At 42.3% G+C, this 17,391-nt stretch overlaps 1 protein-coding gene across 2 annotated transcripts in view; it reads right to left on the minus strand.

Annotated features, from left to right (window-relative positions):
* The window catches only part of ATF6 (activating transcription factor 6), a 274,539-nt gene that overhangs the window by 54,226 nt on the left and 202,922 nt on the right, over positions 1 to 17,391 (minus strand). The window lies entirely within an intron of this gene.

Raw genomic sequence — 17,391 nt, forward strand, 5'->3', positions numbered from 1 at the left:
CCTTAAGGGGTTAAAATCATTGAAAAAGGTAGGGTATCAGTGGATATATATCGAGAATAACAAAACGCCCGTGCTAGGATATATTAAAAGATTAAAACTTGGAAAAAACTACCTATAAACACGCTTGGTAGGATAGGTTGATTAAAATGCAGCTACTTCCAAAAGTGTTGTCTCTATGCGTCTTAAGAATTTTGGAGCGCCTCTTCCGGGATCTGGTCTGGACAGCCTCGTATGAAGATGGAGGTGTTGATGCTCCCGTATGTCTTGAATTCCCAGACATGCAAGCCTACTTTCTAAAAGAGCAGATAAAGTATATCATGATTGGAGATTGCTCTCTCTTGGCAGATCTTCCTGCTAGGATACTGGTTTCAGGGAATAACATAGTGAAACTTAATATCTTGGAGGTCCTGGAAACTGGTATTTGAAGCAGGCAGACATGTAAAAAAATGTATCCAACCCTTTCTCTGATCTATCAAGTATGGAGGGAGATTAAGAATTTATGGCACCTTCCGGATATACTCCCTTTTACTCCCTTATGGAGAAATGAGGTATTATCCACCCCCAAAATAAAGACGCAGTCATGGATTGGGAAAGGGGTATCCAACAGTTGACTAGGAATGGAAGTATGAAGTCTTTCTACTATACAGGAGGAATTTCAGATCCCTCAATCCTGTCTCTTTTCCTACTTACAACTTGTTCACTGGTGGACTACAATCAATAGAGATATAACGGGATGGGATAAACTACCCTCGATAATAAACATGTGGGTGTCATTAAATCAAAAAGTGAAGAGTAAGAAACTCTACTCTATGCTGGTAATTCTAAGACATTATAGATTTATAAATAGAGAGTGTCGGAGAAGTGGGTAGAGAAAGTGGGAATCTTAGAGGTACAAGGGTGGTCAGCTACTTGTAAGGATATTCAAAAGATATTGAGGATCCCAGCACATCAGTGGGTGCAAGTCTCTATATTAAACAAAACATATTATACAACTTCCGCTTCCTGCGCTGCCATGTGAGGAGGTGAGGAACGGAGCTCCTGCCGTCCCTCTACGCTGACCTGCTAAGTACCCCACAACAGCGGCCATAACAGGTGATTGAAACCACCCCATCTCACCCCATCCAGCCCTGCAGGGCAAACCAGTGGACTCACGCTCCGAAAAACCCAGACAAGTAATTATGAGGTTTTTGGACTGTAACAACAAAGTAGAGCTTTTACAGGCGTATAGGAAACGCAGACGCCCACTAACATATAAAGGGCGAACAGGTGCTTATCTGTGGATCGGCAGCTAGTAATAAGAAAGCAGGGGTACTGACATTAATTAAAAAACATCTTCCCATTCAGGTGCTAGCACACACTTCGGATCAGGAGGGAAGGATTTCTGGCCTAACCTTCTCATAACTAGGGGAAACATATGATCTCTATAATGTTTATGGTCCTAATGGTAGATCTGCATCCTAGATGTCAATAATGTCAAGATGTCAATAAGTCCAAGTCCATGCATGTTATCGTGGGAGGGGATCTAAATGTTGTACATAAATGTGGTAGAGAATAAACGGAAGGTCCACCAAACATTGGGCCCTCCGAGGGGGAGGATAGGGTTCTTGCCTCTTTTCTGGAGAAAACAAGCTTGGGAGACCTGTGGAGGCTCCAACACCCTAAAGGAAGGGAATTCACTCACTATTCCCACCCACATGGTACATGGTCTAGGATTGACAATTTTCTATGTTCTTCCCTGTTGACCAGACCCGTAACAGAGGTGAATATAGGAGACTTCCCTGGTGGAAGTGCAATATGCTGATAAACATCCTAGGGCCTCACAAGTGACATGGAGATATCCAAGTTTCCTTTCCAAAGATGAGAACTTCCAGTCCTTGCTAAATGGGTGGTGGCTTGAATTTAGTTCCACACACGAACAACACATTGAGGATCCAGATCTCTATTGGGCAGCAGCCAAAATGATGGTCAGGGGACGGATTATGCGATGTGCCTCCCATTTTTTTGCTTTCACATAAGAATGTGAAAGCAAAAAAACGTGAGGCACATCGCAAGTTTCACATATAGGGGCACTACAAGATAGCGCAGGTCAGATCAAAACGCAACCCCAGGAGGTAAATTCTCTGCTTAGACCCCCCATAAGTGAGGACCAGCAGACAGAATTAAATGCAGTAATAACGGAAGAGTACAGAGTATGATAAAGTCGTTAGCGGGGGAGGGGGGGCGAGTCTCCTGGGCCGGATGGCTACCCTGGCGAGTTCTACAAGGGGGTATGTGAACAAGTGGTGTCGCCCTTGTGCAGGTACTTCAACTATGTGCTGGAGAAGGAAGAGGTTAGAAGGGATTCAAAAAATGCTTACATCAAACTATTGCCGAAACCAGGGAAAGACTTCTTAATAGATGTTGACAGTTGCTATCCAAAGTCTTGGCACAACGCTTAGCAGTAATACTGCCAGGACTAGTAGGGAAATCGCAAGTGGGATTTGTTAAGAGGCGGGCAGTGGTTACCAATATCAGAAAAGTCCTTGCAGTGTTAGATAGGGTGCAGTGTTAGATAGTGTCGGTCTCTCTACGGTCTTTGGTTGATGCTGGCATCAACCAAAGACCGGAGAGAGACCGATACTAGTTGCCCTGGATGCAGAAAGGCATTCGATAATGTCAGGTGGGACTAGCTGGGGTTGGTGCTGGACTGCATGGGTATAAAAGGGAGATTTTGTACAAATCTTAAAGGGATATACAGCAACCCAACTGTTCAAATCAGTACACCGGGTTTTATATCAGCCCCTTTTCAGTTACAAAAAGTAACTCGCCGGGGATGCCCCCTTTCACCACTTCTTTTTGACATTGCACTGGAGCCGTTAGCTCACTATTTCGAAGACTCTAATTTATATGAGCATTTATATAAAAAAGGAAGTGGTGAAAATAGCGTTATTTGCGGATGACTTAATCCTATTCTTGTCAGATCCGATAAATCACCTTCCTGCTATATTTTCAGCTATAAAGGAATTTGGGGAATTTTCGGGATATAAAGTTAATGTGGGGAAGAGTGAAGTCTTGGAGCTGAAACTGAATGGCGGCACAAGAGACTGGGAAGGGCTTTCTTTAGGGATAAAACTATCTGCCCGTAAAATTACATATTTAGGAATTAAAATAGGAAGGAACCCAGGGTCTCTATACAAGCTGAATTATCTCCCTTTGATATCTAAAATAACTGAGGAATTGGAAAGGTGGAGAAACCTACCTCTATCACTATTAGGAAGATGTCACTTAATAAAGATGATGAGTTTTTCTAGACTCTTATACCAGTTACAAACCTTGCCACTATTATTACAGCACACTGATGTCAACAAACTCAACAAGGCGTTTACAAAATTTATGTGGAAAGGAGGTAAAGCAAGGATAGCCATGCAAAAGCTTATGCTACCAAAGGTAGAAGGAGGTACAAATTTCCAAAATGTGAGGGGTTATAATTTAGTTTGTTTATTCCGTCATGTCTTGGACTGGCACCATGGGGCATCTTCCCATTCAATTTGGAAGTTAGCAAAAGATCTGAGATTTGATGGCATTGACGCATACCAGATGGGCAATAATACCCAAGGAAGTAAAGTCCTATCTTATTGAGGGATACCATAGTCACATGGAAAAATGTGAGAAGTATGTATGGTTTGCCATTTTTGATATCTAAGCATATCCCTTTGACTAACCATCCAGAATCACCTTGGCAGGGACAAAGGGGAACACAGTTGGATTGGGGGGAGGGGATTCCAGCAAAAGCCAGGGCAATGATGAATGAAGAGACGCGAAGCTGGTACAAGGCATCAGAATTGGTCGCCAAGCATAACTTGACATTAAGACAGCAGTTTGATACTTTCCAGATATTGTGGTTTGGAAGAGAGAGTGAGGGACATCAGAAAAGAGCTTTCAGACCAGGCTTTTGAAGGTCTCTTGAACATCGCCTCAGGACACTATTCAATATCCTTTCTTTATGCAGTTATGAGACAACAACTCTGGGGGAAAGCGAGTTCAGGCCTATTTAAAAAAAAGGGGGGAGAAATTACAAATACCAGACCCGACTACATTAATCTTACAAGGTTGGGCAACGGTTAGGTATGTAATTATTAATGAAAGATGGAGGGAAACTTTCTTTAAAATGATACATGGGGCAATACACGGCCTAAATATCCTGCCTACCCCCACTAGACCAGATCGTATCACGGATTGCCCCAAGTGTGGAGCAGTACTTCCTGACCTGTGGCATGGTATGTGGGCTTGCCCTAATATCCAAAGATTCTGGTCGCAAGTGATAGACTACATCAACAGCCATTGGAGCTCTAATATTACAGAACACCCTCGAGAGTGCTTATTTCATGATATTGGTAGACAAGATGAGGAGGAGGAGGAATGGGAGAGGAAAATCATAGAAGGAAGTGTTCCAAAACAGCTGAGGTTCCCTCATATTGTGCTGCTAGTGGCCAAAAGATGAATCTTGTCCCATTGGCTTCAGAGCTCTTCACCCACAGTAACAGAGTCGATTGAACAATTGAAGTATGCTGTAACCGTCTTTATTATGGATTTCTATGTAATGGATTTAAGAAATGTATATCTTACTGTTTGTATTTTTTCATTCCTTTTTGTGTACAATTAAATAAAAGTTTTGTAAAAAAAAAAAAACAACCTACTTTCAGCAAATTTGTTTAGCCATCTTGGGGTTAGCAAGGAAATGGAGAGTTATATTGTTAAATGGAGAGTTACCAGGACATAATAGAATTGTAGGGTACAAGCACGCAGGGAGATGATTGGAGACTAAGAAGTGGAGGCGCTGCATACGCTCCAGGTGAATCTTAAAACAGTGTATTTTTTATTTGTATACGCGCCTCCACTTCTTAGTCTCTGATCATCTCCCCGCCTGCTTGTACACTAGATTTCCCTGAGCAATGGCAGGACGGAGGACTGAGCCGATGCTAGCAGCATACCATCTCATAATAAGGTGAGCAGAATACATATATTAGTTTTCTACCTAACTATATGTTAGTTACTCCTCGAGTCTGGACCGCTTGTCCTTTTCCATACTACCTGGATTCGTCTCGAGATCATGCTGAATACGTTCCCCCAGGAATTACCAGTTCCCTCTGAATAATAGAATTGAACAGATTTTTATTTATTGTGGCCAGTGGTACATCCTTGGTATTTAGTGACCAAGTATATCTATAAGGGGATAATAGCAGTGTAGATTTGTACCGTGTTAGCCATGGAGACCAGAAGAAGAGTGAAGAATTCAGGCAATACCATTTTGAGGCTGAGTATATTTGATGGTGAGGTTTCGAGAATACTAATTCTCTTCATCAGACATGATGTTATGCATGAAAACAGAAAATTCACAGGATTTTATACACACTAAGCAGTGATCATCAAAGGATATTAAAACAAAAAAAAAAAAAAAAACTTTAGGACAGGATGGCAATAAACACACTAAACATCTGTGAGGCATGACAAGAGAGCCCTTGCTCTTATCTGCTTGTGGCCTCCAGATGAGAGAGGTCATGAGGAAGGCATGAATGTTAAGACCACTTTGTAAGGTGTTGAATCTCTGCGTCAGTTTATATTGCTTTTCTTTCCTTCCCCTCTGTGTCTTAAAATGTCCCATTAAAATAGTAATCTGCAAATCTTCCACAGTGTGGTCCACTGAAGAAATGAGCAGCTATTGAGAGATCTTTCCTTTCATTTTTAATATCAGATCGGTGTGAGTTCATGTGCTGATGGAGTCTCTAGCAGGTTTCCCCAACATAAAGGCCTGTGGTTGGACACTGTTGACACACAATAAGATATACCACATTAGAAGACCTGCAGAAAAAGGTCCCCTTGATCTTCTGTACCTGCTGTGATTGAGGTAAAAGTACCTGTTCACCCTTGTGAATGTGCTGGCATGTTTTACATCTGCTTTGCAGGTACCATTTTGTGATGGGGGTCTCGGGTCACTCTGGACAACAAGTTGTTTCAGGTTTAGTGGGTGCCGGAATGACAGAAGAGGAGGGACTGGGAATATTTTTTTTTAGCCTTGTATCTTTACGTAGAATTTGTTGGAACTCAATGGCAATGTGACGTATGGTCTCCAGTTGTGGGATGCAAGTGACTACTAGGGTAACTCTGGCCTTCCTTTGGGTCTCCTTATATGTGAGGGTTGTCAGTCAATTTTGGTCTGCAGCCCAACTTGAGAACTTCAGACCTGAGCTCCAGGAGTGGTTTTTCCAGGTCTGTCTTGTCTGAAGAGATATGGCTGTAGCGTACATCCTGGCTGTATATTATAGATTGTCTGGTATGTTTCGGTGGAAGCTGTTATTTCTCAGGTAGGCTGTCTGTTGGTTTATGGAATATTGGGGTGGTTGAGTGGCTCTCTAATTTGTATTGTGGTATACAAATAGTTTATTTCCTTATCTGAATAGCTTAGTTTGAGATTGATGGTGCGGAATTGAAGCAGGGGCTCCTCACCTGCAGACCAGATGATTGTAATGTCATCAATATAACGGAGGTAGATCATGGGTTTTGTGGTGCATGTAGATAAATAAGCACCTTCCAGTTCAGTTAAAAAGATTGGCTTACTGTGGTGCACACCTTGAACCCATTGATGTTCCCATACGCTATAGATACAGATCCTCTCAAAATGAAAAATAGTTGTAGATTAGCACAAATATTATGAGTTCTGTGACCAGTTTGGTTGGTAGATTGTGCTTCTCCATGTGTGCCCGACATGCTGATTTCAATCTTTGTGGGGTATGTTCAAGTACAGAGATTCCAAATCCATGGTGGCCAGAATTGTACCATAAGGAAGTGGGCCTACAGTTGAGTTTATTTAAAAGGTCATTAGTGTCCTGGATGTAGTTTGGAGTACTTCTGACCAGGGATTTTCCACCCAACCAGAGATGCTTTTCGTCAAGGTGACAATGCCAGAAATAATAGGCCTTCCTGAATTGCCATCTTTGTGGATCTTGGAGAGCATATAGTAAAACAGCCTAGCCTGGGACACTCTGGGATGAGGAGGTTGACCTTGTGTTGCATATCACAGGATAGGGGAGATGAAGTGCCAAAGTATCCTGTTTCTCTCATGTGGTGGTGAATCACACTGTTCACACATGGTTAGCGTGTGCTGTCAGACACATACATGCACTTGACTGTCGGCTGAGAAATCAGCTGACCCGCTCACCTAGGCTCCTGCCCAGAAGTGTACTCCAAATAGACGAATGTGTCATTCATAAGTGGGACGTTCACGCCTCTGCCCAATGGAGGAATGTATTAAGGAAGAACACACCTTAATAATGCCTTATATATACACACAAGAATGTAACTACTATAATACTGCTCCCTATGTACAAGAATATAACTACTATAATACAGCCCCCTATGTTCAAGAATATAACTACTATAATGCTGCCCCTATGTACAAGAATATAACTATGATAATACTGCTCTTTATGTACATAAATATAACTACTATAATACTGTCCAGTATGTTCAAGAATATAACTACTCTAATACTGCTCCCGAAGTACAGGAATATAACTACTATGACTACTATAAGCCATATAACATCACCAGCCAGCCCCCCAGTATATAGCCAGGCCCCCAATATATAGCCAGCCAGCCCTCCTCCCAGTATATAGCCAGCCATCCTCCCCAGTATACAGCTAGGCAGCCACCCAGTATATAGCCAGCCAGTCCCTCCAGTATATAGCCATACAGCCCCCCAGTATATAACCAGACAGTCCCCAAGTATATAACCAGACAGTCCCCAAGTATACCCTGTACCACGTGCCACACCAGAAAGGCAGCGGGAGATCAAGGAGGTAAATAAGTGGCTCAAAAGTTGGTGTAGGAAGGAGGGGTTTGGGTTCATGGAGAACTGGGATGACTTTTCTGTGGGCTACAGGCTCTACAGTAGGGATGGGCTGCACCTCAATGGGGAGGGGGCCGCTGTTTTAGGGGAAAAAATGGCTAGAAGGTTGGAGGAGTGTTTAAACTAGAGACCTGGGGGGAGGGCAATTACACTTGTGCAGGGCAAATAGACGGTGTACATAGAGAGCTGGGAAGAGTCATAGTCCATGGGGGAGGAAGGGGGGCTGGAATGAGATTGGGGAATAAGGACAAAAGGAATAGGGACAGGGAAAACCATATAAAGTGTATGTACACAAATGCCAGAAGCCTCACAAACAAAATGGAGGAACTGGAACTCTTGATGTTGGAACGGAAATATGATATAGTGGGTATCAGCGAGACATGGCTGGACAGTAGCTATGACTGGGCTGTTACTATAGATGGTTATAGTCTTTTTAGAAAGGATCGTATAAATAAAAAAGGTGGAGGGGTTTGTTTATATGTGAATTCTTGCCTCAAGCCTGTCCTGCGAGATGACATCAGTAACGCAAATGTGGAGTCCCTATGGGTGGAGATAAGAGGAGGGAAAAATAAAATATTACTAGGGGTTTGTTATAAGGCTCCAAATATAATGGAGGCAGCAGAGGAAATGCTGATAAGTGAAATGGATGCGGCTTCAAAGCATGGTGAAGTACTTGTCATGGGGGACTTCAATTACCCAGATATTGACTGGGGGGCAGAAACCTGCAGGTCCTTCAAAGGTAGCAGGTTCTTGTCAACAACAAAAGACAATTACCTGTCGCAACTAGTCCTGGAGCCAACAAGAGGGGGGGCACTGCTGGACCTTATCCTTACCAACAGACCTGATAGGATATCAAAACTACAGGTTGGGGGGAACCTGGGGAATAGTGATCATAATATCATTGATTTTGTATTACGCTTTACTAAGAGCGTTAGTGAAGGGGCAACCAACACTCTAAACTTCAGGAGGGCAAATTTTCAGCAACTAAGGGAAGACCTTAAAGGCATAGACTGGGATAATGCTCTCAAGGACAAAAGCCCCCCCCAAAAATGGGACTTTTTCTCATATATTCTGAAAAAGTCCTGTGAGAAACACATACCTTATGGGAAAAAGCATAAAAGGAACAAGAAAAACCCTATGTGGCTAACTAGTCTTGTAAGGAAAGCAATAAGCGAGAAAGATAAAGCATTTAAGGTGCTAAAACGTGAAGGTAGTGATGAGGCATTACAGGATTATAGAGAGAAAAATAAATCCTGTAAAAAGCAGATAAAGGCCACAAAAATAGAGACTCAGAGAAATATTGCCAGGGAGAGCAAAAATAATCCCAAATTATTTTTCAAGTATATAAATGATAAGAAACTAAAAACAGAGAGTGTGGGTCCCCTTAGAAATAACATAGGGGTCATGGTGGAAGGAGATGAGGAAAGGGCCAATCTACTGAATGTCGCCTTCTCAACTGTCTTTACCCAGGAAAATCCCCTGGTGGAAGACACAATGAGGAATAATGTTAATTCTTTTTATAATGTCAACAGTTCAACCCAGGAAGAGGTACGGCGCCGCCTCGCAACCACTAAGATAGATAAATCACCGGGGCCAGATGGCATACACCCCCGGGTTCTGCATGAATTATGTACCGTGATAGACAGACCGTTATTTTTAATATTTGAAGATTCACTGAGGACTGGTTATGTTCCACAGGAATGGCGCATAGCAAATGTGGTACCAATATACAAAAAAGGATCAAATAGCGATCCTGGAAACTACAGACCCGTAAGTCTAACTGCTGTGGTGGGGAAAATATTTGAGGGGTTTATTAGAGATGCTATCCTGGAGTATCTCACTGTGCACAACCTTATAACCCAGCGTCAGCATGGGTTTATGAGAGATCGGTCCTGTCAGACTAATCTGATTGGTTTCTACGAGGAGGTAAGTTCAAGACTGGATCTGGGGGACGCTGTGGATGTTGTATATCTGGACTTCTCAAAGGCATTTGACACCGTGCCACATAAAAGGTTGGTATATAAAATGAGACTGCTGGGAATAGGAGAAAATCTGTGTATCTGGGTAAGTAATTGGCTTAGTGATAGAAAACAGAGGGTGGTCATTAATGGCACATTCTCAGATTGGGTTGATGTTACCAGTGGAGTGCCACAGGGGTCAGTATTGGGCCCACTTCTTTTTAATATTTTTATTAATGACCTTGTAGTGGGTTTACACAGTCAAGTTTCAATATTTGCAGATACTAAGCTGTGTAAAGTAATATATACTGAGGTCGATAGTTTAGCATTACAGAGGGATTTGTGGAAGCTTGAGGGATGGGCAGAGAAATGGTTGATGAGGTTTAATGTAGATAAATGTAAAGTTATGCACTTGGGCCATGGAAACAAAAAGTATAATTATGTTCTAAACGGTCAATTACTTAGTAAAACTGAAGCTGAAAAGGACTTGGGCGTATTGGTGGATGGTAAACTTAATTTTAGTGACCAGAGCCAGGCGGCTGCTGCTAAAGCAAATAAAATAATGGGATGTATCAAGAGAGGAATAGATTCTCATGATAAAGACATAGTTTTGCCCTTATACAAATCCCTGGTCAGACCACACATGGAATATTGTGTACAGTTTTGGGCACCAGTGTATAAAAAGGATATAATAGAGCTGGAACGGGTGCAGAGGAGAGCAACCAGGATTATTAGGGGAATGGGGGGATTAGAATACACTGACAGATTACAAAATTTGGGATTATTCAGTTTAGAAAAAAGACGACTGAGAGGAGACCTCATTACAATGTACAAATACCTGAACGGACAGTACAAGGATCTCTCCAAAGATCTTTTTATACCTAGGCCTGTGACCAGGACAAGGGGGCATCCTCTACGCCTAGAGGAGAGGCGATTTTACCATCACCATAGACAAAGGTTCTTTACTGTAAGAGCAGTGAGACTATGGAACTCTCTGCCGCAGGAGGTTGTTATGGCCGACTCTATGTACATGTTCAAGAGAGGCCTGGATGACTTTCTGGAGAGAAAAAATATCACGGGTTATGGGGATAAAACATTTATTTAATTCTTGAAGGTTGGACTTGATGGACTTGCGTCTCCTTCCAGCCTTTTATACTATGATACTATGATACAGCCAGCAAGTCCTCCCAGTATACACCCAGACCCCACAGTATATAGCCAGCCTGCCCCCACAGTATATAGCCTGCCAGCCGCCCCCTGTTTATAGCCAGCCAGCACCCCACCCCCCGTATACAGCCAAACTGCGCCCCACCAGCATACAGACAGCCAGCCCCAGCCCAGTACATAAAAATAATAAACAAAGTACACACCTTTCCAACGCTTCCCCGCAGCTCCACTACTGGATGCAGTCCTACCGGTAGCGACAGCTCCGTGCACGCTGGCGGCTCGTAGACTATGACACCAGCCGCCTGTCGACGTCATAGTCTGTGCAACATCAGCGTGCACGGAGCTGTCACTGCTGGCCTGATTGCATCCAGTAGCAGAACTGAGGGGGAGTGTCAGAAAGGTAAGTACATGTTTTTTAATTTTGATCAGCCCCACCAAGTCCCAGACTTGTTGGCCCACTGGTGGGTAATATGGCCAGTCTGCACCTGTAAATGTCATGCATCCCACAAATGAAAGCATGATGGAGTGTAATGATGAAGTAGTAAGTTTAAGCCTAAGAAAAAATGTATTTAAAATTAAAAGGATGACACTGGTACAAATAAGTATCTGAAGGAAACATGCATAGTGGAGTTGCAGGTTTAAATCATTCGTTTCAACTGCGTTAAGCTGGTAAATCCATTTAGCTTCTTTTTGCAAGACTTTTTGATCCCAGCAACACTTCAACTCCATCCCCACAAACTTGAGGACATTTGGTCGTCCCTGATGGAATTGATGTATATGTCTTGCTATAGATTTATCCCTGGCATGTTCAATATCGTTGAGATGGTCTCCAAAACGTCTACGGAATTTCTGTATTCCATCCCACAGTTGCTGTTGGCTTTTTGAAGATAACATGCACAAGCAAGTGTTAAAATTGTATTATGTATTTGAGAGCATACTTGAATGAAGATGGAGGGAAGGGGTGGAACGAAAAAAAACGAACATGGGGGTACATACAGTTACAGTCAGACCCCCATGCTGTTCCTGTTCTTCAACCACAGATGACCCATGACATTGGTCCTCATAATCCAACGTGCCTTTTTCCTTAATAATTCCTTATGGTGGTCCCCACCATTAGATGGTATTGGTACATGTTCAATGCCACCAAAACGAACGACTTGTGTGTCCCCTCCATGCACTTTGTTAATGTGCTCTATTAATCTTGGTGCCCCTTTTCCGCTCTTAACGGAGTAACAATATTCACTAAATCTGATATGCAAGGATCTTATTGTTTTGACTTTGTAGAAGTGGCCAAAATGCCAGAGAATGACAGACTATAAATTGTGATTTACATGAAAAAAAAAAAAATGGTGTATCGGTATTCTGACTCCTCCTACCATAAATGTTTTGTTTTTATGTTTTGGCCACAGTATTTACATTGGCCACAGCAGAAGTTGCCCGCTGGGATCATTTTATTAAGCCAATTATTTTTTGAGGGAAGCAAGCGACTACACACATCTATGTTGCGCATGCTTTTACTTCTTCTACATGATATTAAGGACATTGTAGTGGTTAATTCCTTTAGAAGAGGATCTTCTGCCAACATGTACCAATTTTTTGCGCCATAGTACTATAATTAAAGGTGAAGCGCTTTTGCTCCTTAAGTTTATCTTTATCGTGTCTGGGATGCAGAGGGTCTTCACGTCTAAGTGCTGCCGCTTTTTGAAAAGCTTAATTTATTACTTTAGGTGGATAACGTCTTTTTGATATCCTTCTTTTGAGTTCTTCTGCTTGTGTGAGAATCGGTAACTGTATCGGTAGCTTGCATTGCTAACTATATGTACTCCCAGGTTTTGTTATTCCACCTTTCCAACTTCTTTCAAGTATGCTTACAAATACATAATGCAATTTACGTGTGAATCCGAGTTTTCTATCCGATAAGAATAATATCCCCCAATTCTTTTTGTATAGAATGTGTCATTAAGTATAAGAGAATAAGTAATTTCAGACTACAATTCCCATTTTTACACAGATGTGTGTGTTTTTTAATCAGATTTTTCTGTGCTATACAAGAATACACAATGCTTCCTCTATTCGCAATAGCTTCTTAGTTGCCAGGTTACAGGAGAAGTGACGTCTCACCAGCTGCATTAAGAGCCAGGTGAGGACGGCAAACTTTATAGGCAAGAGAAAGCGCCTTATCCAACCCCCTGCTCCAACCTCTACCCACCCTGCTATGTCAGACCGATTTTATCCTTTGATGAAATAAAGAAGATATATTGGCGAGTGCCGCAATCTTCCTTTACTTTTTGCATGTTCACGGTACCGGTTTCCATGAACGCTGAGCACCACCTGATTGTTCTCATACATAATTTTTGTGCCATTTCCAAATACTTATCTGCGCTCAAGACATACAAGGAGATTAGATAGTGCCCCTTTTTATAATCTTTTGCTCTATTGGCCTTGTAGATAACCCCTACTGACCTACAGTTAATGAAATCCCTGATAACATAGGATTTATGGTTCACATTTCTATAAAACTGAAAGGTATACAGCCATTACATCTAAAAAAAAAAAACTAAGTCTTCAGGTAAGCCAGGTGTTTGAAAGTTTTGTGGCAATGAAGAGACTATGCACTAGGCGATCATGAACAGAGCGCCCTTTCCTGAAGATAAGTTTTAATTGTTCAGAGATGGCATCCGTTAGGTCACTATTAAGCCTTAAAATGGAACAGTACCGTCTTAGAATGTTTCATGCGTACTCAGCCCTATTGTCAAATGTATCAATCATACTAATTGTGTTATCCTCTGTTTCTCTCTTGCCCTCTAGCAGATCCTGTCTCGAATTACGAGAGGCAGCATGGTAGGCCTTTTTTACTTAGACACATACATAGATATTGTCTCTTCGGGATGCCTCTCCGCAAAACCAATGGGTGATGGTTCTTTCACCAAAGAAGGGCATTGATCGAGGTGGGTTTTCTATAAACAGATGTCACTTGTGAGTCCTTGGGACCCTTTCTAATAAAGATCCTGTCTCAATAGAACGAATATATTGTCTATGTATCGTAAAAACAATTCTATTCGCTCTATACCTGCTGAAGAATTTTCCCAGAAAATTGCTATGGCCACCCACCAGCTGAAGAGCAAATTTACAAATGTGGGTGTACAGGGACTCCCAATCGCCGTGCCCGAGCTGGTGGTAGATTCTGACATCAAAAAGAAAAAAATTTCAGGTCAGATTTTGACCCTCCTGACTAACAATTCATGCTGGTAAAGGGTTCCCCATGTTGCCTAAAATTAGCTGCCAGTGAGGCAATGTACCTTTGTACAGACTTTTTGATATGCAAATGAGCTTTTCTGACTCATGTCTGGTGTACAGTCATGGCCAAAAGTCTTGAGAATGATACAAATGTTAATTTTTTTCAAAGTATACTGCATCAGGTTTTATAATGGCAACTTGCATATACTCCAGAATGTTATAAAGAGTGATCAGCTTAACAGCAATTAATTGCAAAGTCAATATCTGCCTAGAAAATGAACTTTTTCCCCAAAAACACATTTCAACTTCATTGCAGGTCTGCCTTAAAAGGAGCAGCTAACATCGTTTCAGCGATTGCTCCATTAACACAGGTGTGAGATCAATCTGTCATGATTAAGTAAGAATCACACCAATGGACACTTTAAAAGGAGGCTGGTGCTTGGCATCATTGTTTCTCTTCTGTTAACAATGGTTATCTCTAAAGAAACATGTGCAGTCATCATTGCACTGCACAAAACTGGCCTAACAGGGAAGAGTATCGCAGCTAGAAAGAGTGCACCTCAGTCAACAATCTATCGCATCATCAAGGAATTCAAGGAGAGAGGTTCCACTGTTGCCAAAAAGGCTCCAGGGCGCCCAAGAAGGACCAGCAAGCACCAGGACCATCTCTTAACCCTAGAGTGCATGATCATAAAAATCTACACTATTCCAATAACATGGAATAACAAATAAAAATACTTTTTAAAGTTTATTTGAAAAATGCAAAGTAAGGATGTGTTCTTACTAGCGCTGGTGTCTGCCAGGAGGGGATCTGTGATGGATCTGACCTCCTGGTGTCCCCAGCTAAGGCTGTTAGAATCCGGGCATTTTGGCAGCCTTAACTGGAGTTACCAAGAGATCATATCCATTACGGATCACCTCCTGGCAGACACCAGTGCTAGTGAGAATGCATCCTAAGATGTGAATAATTCAAAACATTTTGTGCAAAAAAAAACCCAAAGTAACTGAACGGGCTTAAAACGCCCAATATACTCATTCGATATAACTCTTTATAATAACATTTTTTTCATCTAAAAGTTTTTTTTATATAAAAGTTGCAGTAAACATGCTGCAGGAATATCCCTTTTCAAAGTTTCTATTTCGAATTTACTAATGACCGCAAAATCTTTCACATGTTATCTGTAATTCAACATCTGGAAGATGAAATTGTAGTATTTTACACAGGACTGTATCAAAAATGATTGCTTTGATTTCTTGGTCAGTCAAACCCCTGGATGTAGACTGTGCCATTGTAAACTATAATGAAAAAAAAAAAGATTACAATAAGGGTTGTAGACTCTTTGTTAGTGTCTGTGCAGCCCCCTCCTCTCACCTTCAGCAGGTCACCACTTCCTTTTAGGTGAAGTGGAAATCTTTGGATTTTTGGAGCTCAGAGTTTCTTTTTCAAGAAACAAGAAAGCGGACTCCTTCCTCCTTCCTGTTCAGGAACTATGATGATGTCAGACACGCATGACATCATGAGGTAGCCTCCTTCCCCAGATCACATGACCATGTGGTCAGGCACAATCCACACTGTGCGCAGCAACAGCAGAGTCATAAAGACTAAGGCTACATTCACACGACCGTATGGGGGACATATATACAGCCAACGTATGTACGGCCGATATACGTCCCCCATAGACAGCAATGGGCGCACGGCGCCCTACGGGAGCGGTACAGTGCAGCACACGTGCGGCACCGTACCGCTACATACCTGGGAAAAAGATAGGACATGTCCTTTCTTTTCCCGTGATACGGCGCCATGTATCCCTATGGAGAGGGGCGGGGGTGAGCTGCCCTCACCTCCTCTCCTCACGCGCTGCCATTGCCCGCTACGGTACGGCAGGCAACGGCAGTGTGAATGCAGCCTAAGTCACAGTTTTCCCAAGCAACAAAAAGACTTAGGATCACATGTCAACCTAGTATGGGCCTAAAAGGCCCCAGGTATGTAAATATGGGGTATTCACAAAAAAAAGTTATTATACCGAAATGCCTGTAACATAAAAATATATGAACAACTGGAAATGACTAACAACTATATAACAGAGGAATACCTAGAGTTTCAGAATTCTAACTAAAGTAATCTTGCAGTAAAAAGAAAAAAAAACTAACAGAGTGGGCCTGCGAGGCCCCAGGTATGCATTCTAGGGATAAAAGTGTTTCAGCTTCGGGATCGGACCACCAGCGGTGCAGAGCTTGCTCAGGAATGGCAGCAGGCAGGTGTAAGTGCATCTGCACGCACTGTGAGGCGGAGACTCTTGGAACAATGCCTGGTGTCAAGGAGGGCAGCAAAGAAGCCACTTCTCTCCAGAAAAAACATCAGGGACAGACTGATATTCTGCAAAAGGTAAAGGGAGTGGACTGCTGAGGACTGGGGTAAATTCATTTTCTCTGATGAATCCCCTTTCCGATTGTTTGGAACATCTGGAAAACAGCTTGTTCGGAGAAGGCAAGGTGAGCGATACCACCAGTCTTGTCTCATGCCAACTGTAAAGCATCCTGCAACCATTCATGTGTGGGGTTGCTTCTCAGCCAAGGGAATCAGCTCTCTCACAGTCTTGCCTAAAAACACATCCGTGAATAAAGAATGGCACCAGAATATCCTCCAAGAGCAACTTCTCCCAACCGTCCAAGTGCAGTTTGGTGATCAACAATGCCTTTTCCAGCATGATGGAGCACCTTGCCATAAAGCAAAGGTGATAACTAAATGGCTCAGGGAACAAAACAGAGATTTTGGATCCATGGCCTGGAAGCTCCCAAGATCTTAATCCCCTTGAGAACTTGTGGTCAATCATGAAGAGACGGGTGGACAAACCAACAAATTGTGACAAAATGCGAGCATTGATTGTTCAAGAATGGACTGCTATCAGTCTGGATTTGGTCCAGAATTTGATTGGGAGCATGCCAGGGAGAATTGCAGAAGTCCTGAAGAAGAACGGTCAACACTTCAAATATTGACTTGCTGCATTAACTCATTTAGTCAATAAAAGCTTTTGTTACTCATAATATGTTTGCACTTGTATTTCTGTATGTGATAAAAACATCTGACAAACACACATAGAAACCAGAGGGCAACAGATCATGTAAAAATATAATATTTGTGTC

Source organism: Engystomops pustulosus, chromosome 10 (genome assembly GCF_040894005.1).
Source record: "Engystomops pustulosus chromosome 10, aEngPut4.maternal, whole genome shotgun sequence".
Classification (NCBI taxonomy): domain Eukaryota; kingdom Metazoa; phylum Chordata; class Amphibia; order Anura; family Leptodactylidae; genus Engystomops; species Engystomops pustulosus.